At 36.3% G+C, this 13538-nt stretch overlaps 1 pseudogene; it reads right to left on the bottom strand.

The window, feature by feature from the left end:
• Positions 1 to 2920: 2920 nt before the first annotated feature.
• On the bottom strand, positions 2921 to 3609 carry LOC113610634 (BTB/POZ domain-containing adapter for CUL3-mediated RhoA degradation protein 3-like; annotated as a pseudogene).
• Positions 3610 to 13538: the final 9929 nt, after the last annotated feature.

The following is a 13538-nucleotide window of genomic DNA, read 5'->3' as shown; positions in this document are numbered from 1 at the left end:
TTGAAAAAGTTAACCAGCTGCTAACATAACTTTCAAATTTCTAGGAAGAAATTTAAATTTTCGGAGAATATGAATCACCACAGTTAGCCTGTTTAAATGCCTACTAGCATGGTTGATGTTAACAATGAATTCTAAAATTTTAATGTTAAAAAAATAGGTAGTAAAATCAACATGGTAGACGTATCGAATTAGAAAGCACAAAAATATCCATGTTACAGTATTACACTGATAGCATCTGTAGGTAGAAGTGAAATTGTGTTTGTGGGTGTCTGTAAAAAAAGTAAAATCAATTTCAGAGTCTAAACTACAGCTTATTTAAAGGAAACATATACTGAAAAGACATTTAAGGTGATCTCTAGATAAGAGCACAATTGTTTTTCTGTTCTCTTGCTAAATAATGAACTATTTATAATTAACCAACTCATATTTAACCTAAGTATGTAGCTTAGATTTTATTTCTCCAAAATTATCATCAGTCACGGTTCATTACCTTTAAATCTTCACATTTGGTTCAAAGCTTCTTTCTTTCTTTCTTTAATCCTCCACTAAGTCAAACTGCTTACAAATACATTTTACAAGAAATCCATACTAAAGGAATGACAACTTGTACTTTTCATTTGTGCTTAAGCTTGCCTTGTTCTGTAACTGCTATTTTGAAGTAATGGTTATACATTCTCAGTTATCTGATACAGAGAGGACTTGTTTACAAAGTACAGAAGAACAGTGTACAAGATACACCCTTTCACAACTGTGTAATTACACCAACCAAAGCTTAAGTTAATGAGTTTCCTAAATGGCTTAGGAAGAGAGATCACAGTATGAAAAGCATGGTTTGAAAGGGATGGAGATTATCTAGTCCATCAGAGCTCCATCTCAACTATTCCAGAAAGATAGTTTTACACCCTATTTTCAAAAACTGTCCAAGAAAAAGATTCCAAGTTAAAATGTGTATGAACAAATAATCCCCCAAATGATTCTATTACTGATTTTTCATGTGTGAAATGGCACTGGAGACGTGGCTTATGAATCTGAAATGACATTTGAGCCAGTTATTTTCTTGAAAATGTATGGTTTCATGTGAAGTGTCCCTATTAAGAAATTCTAAGGGTAAAGTCACAGAGCCATTGCCTGAAAACTTGCTTAACCCCATCAAGATTAGAATGCATATTCGTAAGCGTTCAGTCACTATTGGTTCTCGGAAATCAATCACCCCACTGCTAATCTGCCGATACTCACTTGGTCTCAGGTTTCATATTTATCAATTAGAACAGGTGAGGAAAATTCCCAATGTTATGGAAAAGTGGATATTAAGTGAATGCCACCCAATATTAAGGAGATGTGCCAATTTTGAGAAAGAAATACAAAATATCACTCTTCACTGTTTTCCTAGAGTGTATGTTGAACTCAGCCTTTTCAATCTAATGCCCATCTTTCCCTCATCCCACCTCCATATTGTGGGTGTTTATCTGGATAGCTTTCTGGATAGCTTTACTTAGGAAATTGCTTTACTAAGATGATGTTTTCCTCTTCCCAACATTGCAAATGTTTGTGTCTGGACACCAAGAAACCTTTTTCCAGCCTGGCCATTCTATTAATATTTAAAATGTAGTTAATGTCTCAGGGTTTAAAGAATCAGTTTCAGTCTGTATTCTTTGCTCTATAATCTTCTACTTGATAGTGTCTGCAGCACTTGTCACACTAAATACCAATAGTGGGCATTCAGTAATTACTTGTTAGTTATGATAAATAAAACAAGCAAGATTTATCCTCAGGGAAATAAGCAATACTTCATGTAGTATGAAGAGATGATGTACTACAATAATCTCATCTGTAAACTCTATTTCAAGGACCCAGAGGCTGAATTTACTGAATTACCAAAGGCTGATATAAGATAGGCAAGATTCCCCAGTATTATTGTGAATCGCACCCCTTGGAGGTGTGGAAGGCCATGCTTGGGGACAAATTTCATTTGTAAGCAAAGGGCAGAGCATCCACTGGCTTTGGTAAGTACAGCTTAATGAAGAAAAAGGATGAAAAATAAGAATATAAATCCTGTGATACAGCAGTTTGAGAGTCTCAAACTCCGATTTAATTCCTGGAATGCATTTTGTTCCTGGAATGGGAAAGCAATCAAAAATGCAAGAGTCATGAAAGGAGCCATTAGCAGTGCTGAACAGTCACTCAAACCTTGTATCTTAGGAACCCTAACGCCATCATAAAAGCCAAACTCCCAACTGGACATGTGGGAGTCTCTGCAAAAATCAGACCAAGAATTAATCAAGGCCACAAATGACTTTCACCTTAAACAATGCTGTGCATTGAAAGCAACACTAGAAACAGGGTTTTAGGAGTACAGGGCTCTTCTGCTTACACATCACTGATATGAGATGCAGCTATTTATCAAGAAGCCCAAATTCAAAACCACACAGTGGAAGAACTTTTGCCAAAACAAGAAGATATTGCATAGTCGTAGAAGCATAAGTTCCAAAAACTAGTTTGTTGGGGCTTGAAAATTGTTAAACTATTTTGGATTTTTTAACAGTTCCTTAGTTAAGAACGAACAGATAGTTCCAAAAGGTAGTAAACACCATCGACAAAATACTGCACAGAAAAGGTGTTATATACAGCCTACATCCATTCACACTTTTTCCTCTGAAAACTGAAATACCCTGGCTCCAAGTATTCTCACTTGAAAAAAGAGAACTCAGATGGACTTATACATCAATAGGGAGATGTATTCACCTTGGGTAAAGACAGAACTAAAAGAAAAGTTTTATCAAGCAAACAAGGAAACTAGTAATATGGCTCATTTTAAAAGATGATTTCTAGACTCAGTGGAAAGGAAAGGTGCCCAGGAGCCTGCCAGGAGCGTAGCAGGGTGGCTGGGCAGTAGGGGGTACAGCTCAGGTCTGCTGCCAGTTCAGTGGTAGTGTTTAGCCCGGCGGCCAGGTGCGTGATATAAATACAAGCTATCCCCGTTCTCATCCTCCTCCAGATGGTGGAGTCTTTGGCTGCCCCACCTGTGGACTCTAGGAGTGCATAATTAAATCCCTGGCTATCCTAGACTTCAATGGGCAAAGTATTCAGTCTCTCTTCATAAGTCCAGGCTTAAGGGAATTCTACTTTGGTCTGTTTCTTCACAGTGGTGTAGAGGATGAACATATAACAAAACCAGCATCCTGTAGCCTTGATCCTAAAAGGATTAAGAGCAAAATTTGTCCTCAGTAACATCTTTTATGAATAGGACCTTCCACCAAAGCTCAGGGACAGGTTGTCAAAACAAGTTTTTCAACAAAGTGTTGTCAGATACGTTGGTATGTGAAGAGTCGTTGCTACTTCTGTTATACAGAAATTACACAACTAGCTTATTTGAAGTTGCTGTAAGTTTTCCTTCTTCTTTGGAAGCAGTGATATCAGAATCTTTGCAGCAAGGCTCGTTTTGTTTCATAGGCCTGCCTGGCACTTGTCTATGAGGCCCTGAACCTTGGCCTCTGTCAACAGCTTCTCCATTTCCTCGTGGCTCTCAGGCAATGAGACTGCTCCATCATAAAGGCAGTTGAGTATCTTACCTAAGTGATTCCTGCATTGTTTATTTGCATTATAGAACATATTTCTTTTAGTGTCAAAGTATAATCTATATCTAATAGTGAATAGTATTTTTGCAAACTGTGCAAAAACAAATCCATCGATGAGTTCATTAGTCTTAAATAACTAGGTAACTGGTGTTTTAGATGCTTTGTGTCGTGTAAAAATCCTTGGTGACTTGTTAAATGCATGTTTAAAATGTTTTAATCACAGCAGAAAAAAGTTGCTTGGTGTTTTTGTATGAATGGAAAACAGATTTTTTTGTTATTTTACATTATTTTAAATAACGAAATATCTGACACATTTTCAGAAGTAACTTAGATTTAAGTAATAAAGGAAGCTTATTGTTTAAGCTGTTTTCTCTTCTGTAAAGAACTATAGTAATCTTTCCCCTCTATCTGACAGGCCACAATTAGAGGAATATGTTTATTGTTTATTCTATGATTAGTCCCCAAAGCATTTGCTTTAATTATATAAAATATAATTTTTATATAATTAATTATATAAAATTATAATTATAAAAGGCATATTTAACTGGACCATTAAAACAAGACCACGTGATTTAAAGAAATGCTTCTTTCTATGTTAAATAAGGATGATTTCAGCAATTAAGCACAGGATTAGCTCTGAGGTTCCTGAGAGCCAAAGAAACAAGAGAAACAATATGTATTACACAATTTTGGCAAGCTGGTGAATTGAAGCATACCAGTATTGGTTGGAGTAAATTTATTTCCTGTTGTAGTGGATTATACACATGTAAATTAAATTAATGCAAAATGTTCTGAGATGGCAAAATGTTTGCAACTATGAAGTAGCATTAGATTCTATTATATAGAGAGACCCCAATTCCACTACACCATTGCTGCTAAAAAAAGATGATCGTTCAGTGAGAAGAATGACACTGGTGTTTGGTTTGCCAAGGAAACTCCACGTAATGAATCAGCTTCTGGTAAATTCTATTTGATTCCACCATTTTGACATGGTAATACTGCATTCAAGACAAGTTATCATTTACATCATTTCATTGTTATATATTTATATCAATGAATCCACAACATCTAGTGAACATAACAATACTGTCTCCCTTTGAAACTAAAGAAAGCAATGTGTTTATGATATTGAGAATGTCATAAGCATTATTATAATAAGCACCAACAGCCACCATCTCTTCAGCCACGTGGATGTCACTGAAGCATGATAAAATCATTTAGGAGGAAAGCCAGTCTGATTTACTAAATAGAGTCACGCAAATAGTGTTTCCTGAGAAACAAAATTTGATTCCATTTAAGAATATACAGTAGGTCAGCGTGGGCTACAAAACAAGGAGCTGTCTAACGCAGTTCTCTAGGGAAGTGGGTTTAATGACCTAAATAATAACAAATGGTAATTAGCATACTAGCCATCTGTGGATAAATACATGCTTTTGAAGTGCTTAAGGGCACTAGAGCAGCCTGTTCACTTAACTAGCTTAAAGATTCCCTCCCAAAGCCTTGTTTGTACCACTAATTTATACTCTATATGGAAAAAGGAAGAATTTCAGATATAAAGATAACATGATTTTAGGCCACACATTACACAGAGTGGATCCTAAATCCATGGATTACCATAACGGAAATAGGAAAATTTAAAAGAATGAAAAATAAAGCTGAGTAATTTGGACTCCAAAGTAGAATATGGTTGTTCTCTGCAAACAGATCCGTTGGAGCTTGTTGAGCTTTGTGGATAAGGAAATTACATGCAGTACATTTTATTTACTTGGGCATGGCAGTACCTAGGGGGGCACGCATTTTCATATTTTCTCCTAATGTATTGAAGTATATGCTTTGTAGCAGACCTCAGAGAGCTGGCAGAGCGGAAAGCCAAGGTTAGCTGTACAATCCATTTTGTGACAGCAACACAGTGTGAAAAGACATCTGTGTTGACATTGCCAAGTGTGTGCTACATGATCAAACCCTTCATAGTTAAGCTTACTCCCAGAAGACATAGATTTCTCAACACAATAAGTAGCCAGGTGCCCACAAAACCTGAGATCCTAAAAATTCTGGCCAAGTTGATTTAATTCTGTGGTCTCCTGCTGAAAATTGTGATTCACATTCATGGCATGATGATGGGGGACTGGAGGAGGGGAGGGCATCGGGGTGAATAGGGCTTGATGTGTTTGCTCTCCAATCAGTGTCACTCAATCAGTGTGCATAACAATTAGCATCTTACTAGGGTGTTTGCTTTCTTCTCTCTTTGTACTGCATAATTTGGTAGTTTATTATATCACCTCATGTTCTTTAGCTGCTTCATGTAGCATTCATTTGGAAGTCACTTCTCAGAAAAACTGAAAAAGAAAACTCTAGCCGAGAAGAGGAAGTTATCTATAGAAAACCCAAGTCCTCATTCATAGCTACTCACATTCTAACTTTACGCAAAAATCTATCAAGTCTGCTTTGTCTGTCTGTACCAGGTTAGAAGCAGCAAAACGGAAGAACCCATAATGTGTTACATAAGGCGAGTGGAAAAGGCATGTTGAGAGTAGCAAATAATAACAGCTAACAGGGTAGGAAGAGATAAATAAGCTATACAACTTGGGTAGCAAAACTTTATAGGCAAACATTTTCTCAGGTTGCATTCTTAAGAAACGGATCCTTAAATAATGATTCAAGTGCAAGAAATTATGAAGAAAAGAGCAAAGAAAAGAGGAAGCAAAACAGAAAGGGTAAAAAACCGAGAAAAGGTGTAATTGCACCTAAAATTCCAGCCTCAGCCTCACCCCACGAGAAGCTACGTAGAATACATTGCACCTCAGAGTCTGTCCTATCTCGAGGCCAAAAACCTTGGCTTTTTTGTTCCTTATTAGTCATTTACTGGTCTAGGGCCATGAGGGCTGGATGGCATAAGGGGGAATTATCCTGTGTTCCAGCAGACAGCACACAGAAGCAGCAGAATGGGCTCACAGCACCAGTAAAAGAGGGTCTGGTTAGGCCATCAATTACCTCCATCTCCATATGCCTGAGGCATTTAATGTCTCTACCAATCATTGAGGTCAAGAATTGTTCCTTGGTCAATATCAAAAACAGAGGTCTATGTGCAATAAAAATCATTTAGTTTCATAATGAGGAGGCTGAATTAATTTAACTCAATAAATGCTCACCCCTGCTTTTGGGGTCAAAGTAACAAAGTATGTACAGTAGAAAGACGATAGGATTCAGGAATTACAGGTTCAAGTCCTTCTCTACTGCCATTGGATACCTATATGATCTTAATGTCTGTCCTTAGTTTACTTTGTTGATATGAATGGCTTCTTTATACCCCAATTCAACAAATCCCATACATCCCTCTAAAAAAAAAGAAAACCCACAATCAAGTGTCAAAGTGAGAGAGCAGTTGAAAAATCCTGCTGACAAACAGAAAATCCTAAATAAATATCAACTAAAAACAAAAACATAAATAGATTCAGCCAATATTACATTTGGCTGTTAATGACAAAGACCCTGAGGTGGTAAAGGGCCATTTATCAAGAGCCTAATGTATTTTCAGACACAATATTATATGTTTTCTTAAATTTCTGAGATTATCCATAAACGTATCAAGTTGTGAGCTTATAATGTAGTCATTTTTTTCTAATAGTTTAACTATGTATACAATTAACACGAGTGATTGTTATTTCGATTGTCTGTGTACTTAAAATGTGTCAGTACTTAGAGTTTGTAATTTTCCAGAGAAGAGTAAATAAATCCAGTTAAGGTATACTTTGTAAATGTTTTAGTTTTAGGGTTTCTTTCTTCATTTAAAAATTGGGGGGGTGGGTTCTAGGGAGTTGTGTAGAAAAAAACCTTCCTTTTCTAATGTATTTGTCAGCATTTTTAGAAAGATCCATATTTAGATTTTTGAAGGCAATCCTGTATCTGCATACAGACAGCTGAAATGACAATTTTAAAACAACAAACCCTAATCCCTAGTGACTGTACATCTGTGTCACGAAACAATCATATAATCTGGCATGATTAAAAGGTTTGCTGATCAGAGCTCTACAGCTGAGAGCCAAATACGGCAAAGTATGATCTAGTTTTCTCCTTCACAAATGCAAATAAAGACTGGCACACAGACCAGAGAAAGCAGTTGTTCTTACACAATTTAGGTCCATACAATTTCGGTTGAAGAAAACGTCCAGTAGCAATAATTTCTTTGAAAACTCAAGTTTTCAGGCACACACCATTAAGCCAAAGTTTCCGATTTTATAAGTATGTGCTCAAAATGAAAACACAGGATGTCATGTTTTACATAACCTGGAAAAATACTTTAAACACCGTTATCCTCTACATCAAATTAATAATGAAAGTCTACATGAAATTAGAAAAAAATGATGACTCGTATTTTAAGTAACCATTCAATAATAATACTGATGATGTAAAGATATTTGCCTGCTTGTAAATATTTCCCAGAAAGTAATACTGTCTTTGTCCTTGTCTCTATAGTATCTAGCCCTAGTCCCTGGCCCACAATTACCATTCGTTCAAGATTTTTAGTTGAATGGATGAATGTCGTTTGAATGGGTAAAGAAATTCACAAACACGAAATGATTGTCAATAAAATAATTCTAGGTCCCTGGTGGCGCAGTGGTTGAGAGTCCGCCTGCCGATGCAGGGGACACGGGTTCGTACCCCGGTCTGGGAAGATCCCACATGCCGCGGAGCGGCTAGGCCCGTGAGCCATGGCCGCTGAGCCTGCGCGTCCGGAGCCTGTGCTCGGCAACGGGAGAGGCCACAACAGTGAGAGGCCCAAGTACAGCAAAAAAAAAAAAAGAAAAGAAAATAATTCTAGGAATCATAGCAACTTCTGGCCTAATGTCTACAGAATACTAGAAGTTGCAACCACATTAATATAAATATTCCACTGGACCAAGGAGGAAATATATTTTAGCATGGCAATTATGTTTTAAAGATACAATTCATATTGTCATATATGCCTGATTATAAGTCTTGCATTCCCTTCCACAACCGTCTCCTCTGGGAAAAATGAAAAAGCAAAATACACTAAGGATGGAATTCTGATGTCCTAAGATTGACTTCACTAACCCAGATATTTTCTTACTTGCTGCAGATATGGCAGCGATTTGGGATCAGGCTCAGACCACACAGGATACTGTTATTTGAATTTGTTCTTTGGCACAACTCCTGGTATTTTTTTTTTTTTTTGCGGTACGCGGGCCTCTCACTGTCGTGGCCTCTCCCTGCCGTGGCCTCTCCCGTTGCGGAGCACAGGCTCCGGACGCGCAGGCCCAGCGGCCATGGCTCACGGGCCCAGCTGCTCCGCGGCACGTGGGATCCTCCCGGACCGGGGCACGAACCCGCGTCCCCTGCATCGGCAGACAGACCCCCAACGACTGCGCCACCAGGGAAGCCCTCCTGGTAATTTTGATGTATCCCAGCAATGTCCCCAACAGCAAAGCTGAAAAGTCCTGCTGTCTGTATTTTTATGGAGATGTTGACTATAATAGAGACCATTTGGTTAGAATCACCTACTAAGGCTCTGGGTTTGAATTCTTTCTTCTTTCTATTTTTCTCCACCTCTTCCTTTTACTCTATTTAATCTTTTTTTTTTTTTTTCTTGAATTTCATCCTTGGAGTTTTCATCCTGAAGATTTCCATTTCTGAATATTAAACCATGCAAGTTCTGTATGTCTTTTCCAATATGACTTTCTCTATGTAACTAACTAAATTCCAAGTGGCAGGACAGACTGCTTAACAAAGTGACACATCTTCATTCTGGTCACTGCAAAACTCAACTGTTCCAAATGTATGCTTAGGCATTACAATGTTGGGTGGGGGGCGGGGACCAAATACATAAAGGAGGCACTGAAAGACACAGTACCCCGGTAATCCTGAAATTCACAAGCACCTTCTAAATTAACTGTGCCCCGACAACTGTGTTTCCTATGAGTTAAGGAAACCTAATCTTTGTTCTTCATAGGAGCTCCAGTTCAACTTGGATTATCTTTCAGGGAGATAAATCTCCTGAGGAAGGTCCAAATGACATTTTATTTTAAATTAAGATTAGAAACAATGACATTTTATACTCCTAATCATGTGTTTTTCAGTAAATAATTATAAAGGACACCATGGTTTTAACATTTAGCTTATTTTCAGAAGACTAAAAAGGGTAGGAAGCATTTTTATTTAACAATGGTAGCACTTAGAGACAAAGAATTTTATCTGAAATCTAGTATCACTGTTGTAATTTTTGCTAAAACATTAATCTGCAGTGAGCATTCATGGAGAATTATTTCTTTGAAACAAGCGTCTCTGAAATCCTCAAATACATCTAGTTTGATAATACTGTATTTATATACATGTCTGTCATTCACAATTCTAATGAACCAACAGGTGTATGTATATACAAAGAGACATAATATGCAAGAATGAGAGAAATTTATTATTTGTCAGGTATAAGTAATGTTAGCTATCACTTGAACACTTTATATGTGCCAGATATTGTGCTAAGTGTTTTTACACACACGTAGGTAATCACAGCTTTTATCCCCATTTTATATATGAGGGAACTGAGATGTGGATATGCTATGTGGTGGAATTAGGGATTCAAACTGAGGGATGCCTGAATCCAAAAACATATTTTTAAGTCACTAAACTTGCACTGTACAATATGATAGCTACCCATCACACAAGGCTGTTGAGGAATTGAAATGTGGCTAGTATATACTGACATGAGCTGTAAGTATAAAATGCACACTGGATTTCAAGCATTAGTACGAGAATAAGAAATATATAATACATATTGTTTTTTACAGATTAGATGTTGAAATGATATTTTGTCTATACTGGTTTAAAGAAAATATATTATTTAAATTACTTTCACCTGCTTCTTTTTTCTTTTCAGTGGGGTTACTAGCCATTATAAATTGATTGACACGTACACAGTGCTATGTTTAAAATAGATACCCAACAAGAACCTACTGTAAAAAAATTAATTGATTAAAAAATAAATAAATTACATATGGAGTTCTCATTTGTGGCTTCACTATATTTCTACTGGATCATGTTGCACTAAACTACAATATATAGGCTCCATTTTTCTTTGACAAATTAGGGAAAGACTCAGAACTGTTAACATCCTACTTAGTGGGCCTTTACCTCTTACTCATTTTTGCATCTCTATCATGGCAGAATTTATTTCTTCACTTTAATGTAGTTATTTATATTGTATAATATAAATCAAAGGTCCTAGAAGTCAGGCTCTGAGTTTTCATCCTACAATACGAAGGAAAAGCGAAAGGAGCTTTAATGTGAATAACAATCTTTTAGGCTTGATAGCCCTGTCAGCCTCCCCTCCCCATGGGCTGTTCTCACATCACTTAGAATGGAACCAGGAATGCCCTCATCAGGATTGCTCCGGGGTGGACAAACTACAGCTTGTGGCCAAATCCAACCCACCATCTCTTTTTGCAAATTATTTTTTATCTAAACAGTCACACATATTCATTTAGGTACTGTTGAGTAGTTCTTCCAGAGACCTTTGACCCTCAAATCCTAAAATATTTACTACCTGGACCTTTAGAGAAAACACTTGCCAGTCCTGAAGTAGCTGATACCACCATTTAGAGCTGATCCCTTCCTTCGGCAATTTCGGAACAAACCCACTAGAATTACATTACAATCTGATGAAATAACAAACCCTTTTAAAGCTATTTGAAACTCCAATTTGTTTCACATTGTGTTTCAAGGATGCTTACAGTTTAATAAGCACTTCTAGAATAAGAACCCTGGAATCCTTACAAGACTTTGTGATTATCTCTCTGTTAAGATATTGGGGCTGAGAAGAAATTTTGTTATGTCCTCTATCCTGACACCAGCTGAGGCCTAAAAGTTCAGGATTTCAGGACTTAAAATGGGCATGTCCAAAATAGCTGCTATAATACTTCCAAGAACAGAGAATTCACTCTGGAGAAAATGAAGTATGCTTATGTTCTGGGCAGTGAGCTCTTTAAAGCCACTTTGTTATAGAATAAAGGGTAAAGAAATCAATAGAGATATAATATCATGACTAATGTGACCTGTCAATACAAGGCTTTTTGCATTTTTTATTTTATTTTGCACCAACTGGGTCATTTGAAGGTCATAGTTAATGAGGGAAATTCTCATTTTATTTAAGCACATTTGTTTGTGTTGATAGAATCAATTGACCTCAATTTTCCTAGATGTGGCAGACCAGGTAAAATTAAAGCTATTCTTAAACAAGGCATACTTTGCACCAAGGCTAGCGAGAAAGGATAAAGAAACATTTACTCCTTACTGATGCTTCCACAACTAGCTATCACCAATGTTTCAAGTATCATCTTTTGAGTGAACACCACTGTGACAAGTACTATGCATACACTTATGTAAAAGTGAGCCATAAAACAAGGAAACAGGATAGGAGGATTATAGAAACTTTCAAAGATTTTTATAAAATTGTGCAATGAACTATTTTTTTCTGAGAAGCATTTTTACAAATGAACAAAATATGAATTGAGGTATTTTCTACAAACATATTTGCACTCCATTATTAGAGGCTGCTTATTTGCTCCAAAGGAGAACTAGAACACACTTAGGGGATATCAATTTTAAAATCCAATGAAGGCACTGAAATAGTTGAAGGAAATGTCTAGTGAAATACCTGTCTTGGTAAATAAAAAATATATTTTTTTATTCTGAGATTCTAAGGAACTATATTATTTAAACAATGGTTCTCAAATTTAGCTAAGCACAAAATGACCAATTTGTGTAAAAAGAAAAATATTAAACTTTTATTTAAAAGCAAGAACATTATTAAGCTTTACTAATATTGAAGCATTAATTGATACGGACACTTTGCTTCATTCCTACAGGTCACTTACCAGAAGAGGTTATCATGAAGAAAAAGTGAGACTTGTACAATGTAGAGATGTTACCAGTGGTATCCTCATTCATACATTTGCCTTATCATATTGCAATAGATTGGAGTTTATATGCAATTCATAAATTTGTTTTCTTACTCTGAGCGTTTACAGAGGCCACAGTGTATTTCTCAATTGCAAATGATAAAATAAAACTCAAACTACCCTGAGTAAAATGGCAAACTTCATTTGCTCAGTAACTGGGAAATTTAAGGATGATACTGGCTTGACTCCAATGTATGCCATAAGACTCTCAATCTCTGTCTCTACATTTTCATGCTCTACATGTCACTATTAGTCTCTTTAAATCACCCTTATTCTCTTGTGCTATAGACAAACTTTCTTCACACAATCAGAAAGATAGCCACTGGCCAACCAACCCTGTACCTTATAGCTACCAATTTTAAAGAGAAAGAGATCAACAAGTTCCCACCTTCCATGTGTCAAATCTAATGGAAGACACTTACTGACTTTAATTTGGTTAAAATAAATGGTGCTGCCCACGAATCTCAGAATATATGAAAATAAAACACCCCAGTAGCATTTCAGCATGTATGTCAAAAATCATGATGTAAAAAGAGAAAAAAATCCAAATGAAAAAGTTTTGCATATATTTATTCAGTCAATAATCTAAGCTGTACACACACAAAATTAGGAATTTGGTAATGGGGATTTACATGCACAAACTACTGAAGTGATACTGTTTTCATTAATTACACTTTTTAACGGCATTCTATAGAAAGAAAGAAAAATGTAGCACTATCTTTCAGATATTCTCATGAGTTCTATGGATTGATTGGGGATATTCCAACACAGGAACTGTTTTCACGAAATTATTTTTTAAGATGATTTATTTAGAATATACTGACATGGATTTTCTATATGTTTCTTTCTAATTATGAGTCTTTCATTAATTTTTTTTTCTTTCTGGAATGGATATTGTTTTCTGGAAAAAAATGAAGAGTTGGAATTTAAAATATATTTTAGAAAATTTCTATAGTCCCTTCCAATTATTAACACTCCAGGATTCTACACT

The sequence above is a fragment of the Aethalodelphis obliquidens genome, unplaced genomic scaffold (genome assembly GCF_003676395.1).
Source record: "Aethalodelphis obliquidens isolate GAN/ISIS:26980383/991018 unplaced genomic scaffold, ASM367639v1 scaffold64, whole genome shotgun sequence".
Taxonomy (NCBI): Eukaryota; Metazoa; Chordata; class Mammalia; order Artiodactyla; family Delphinidae; genus Aethalodelphis; species Aethalodelphis obliquidens.
This window is presented reverse-complemented; position numbering and strand designations above follow the sequence as displayed.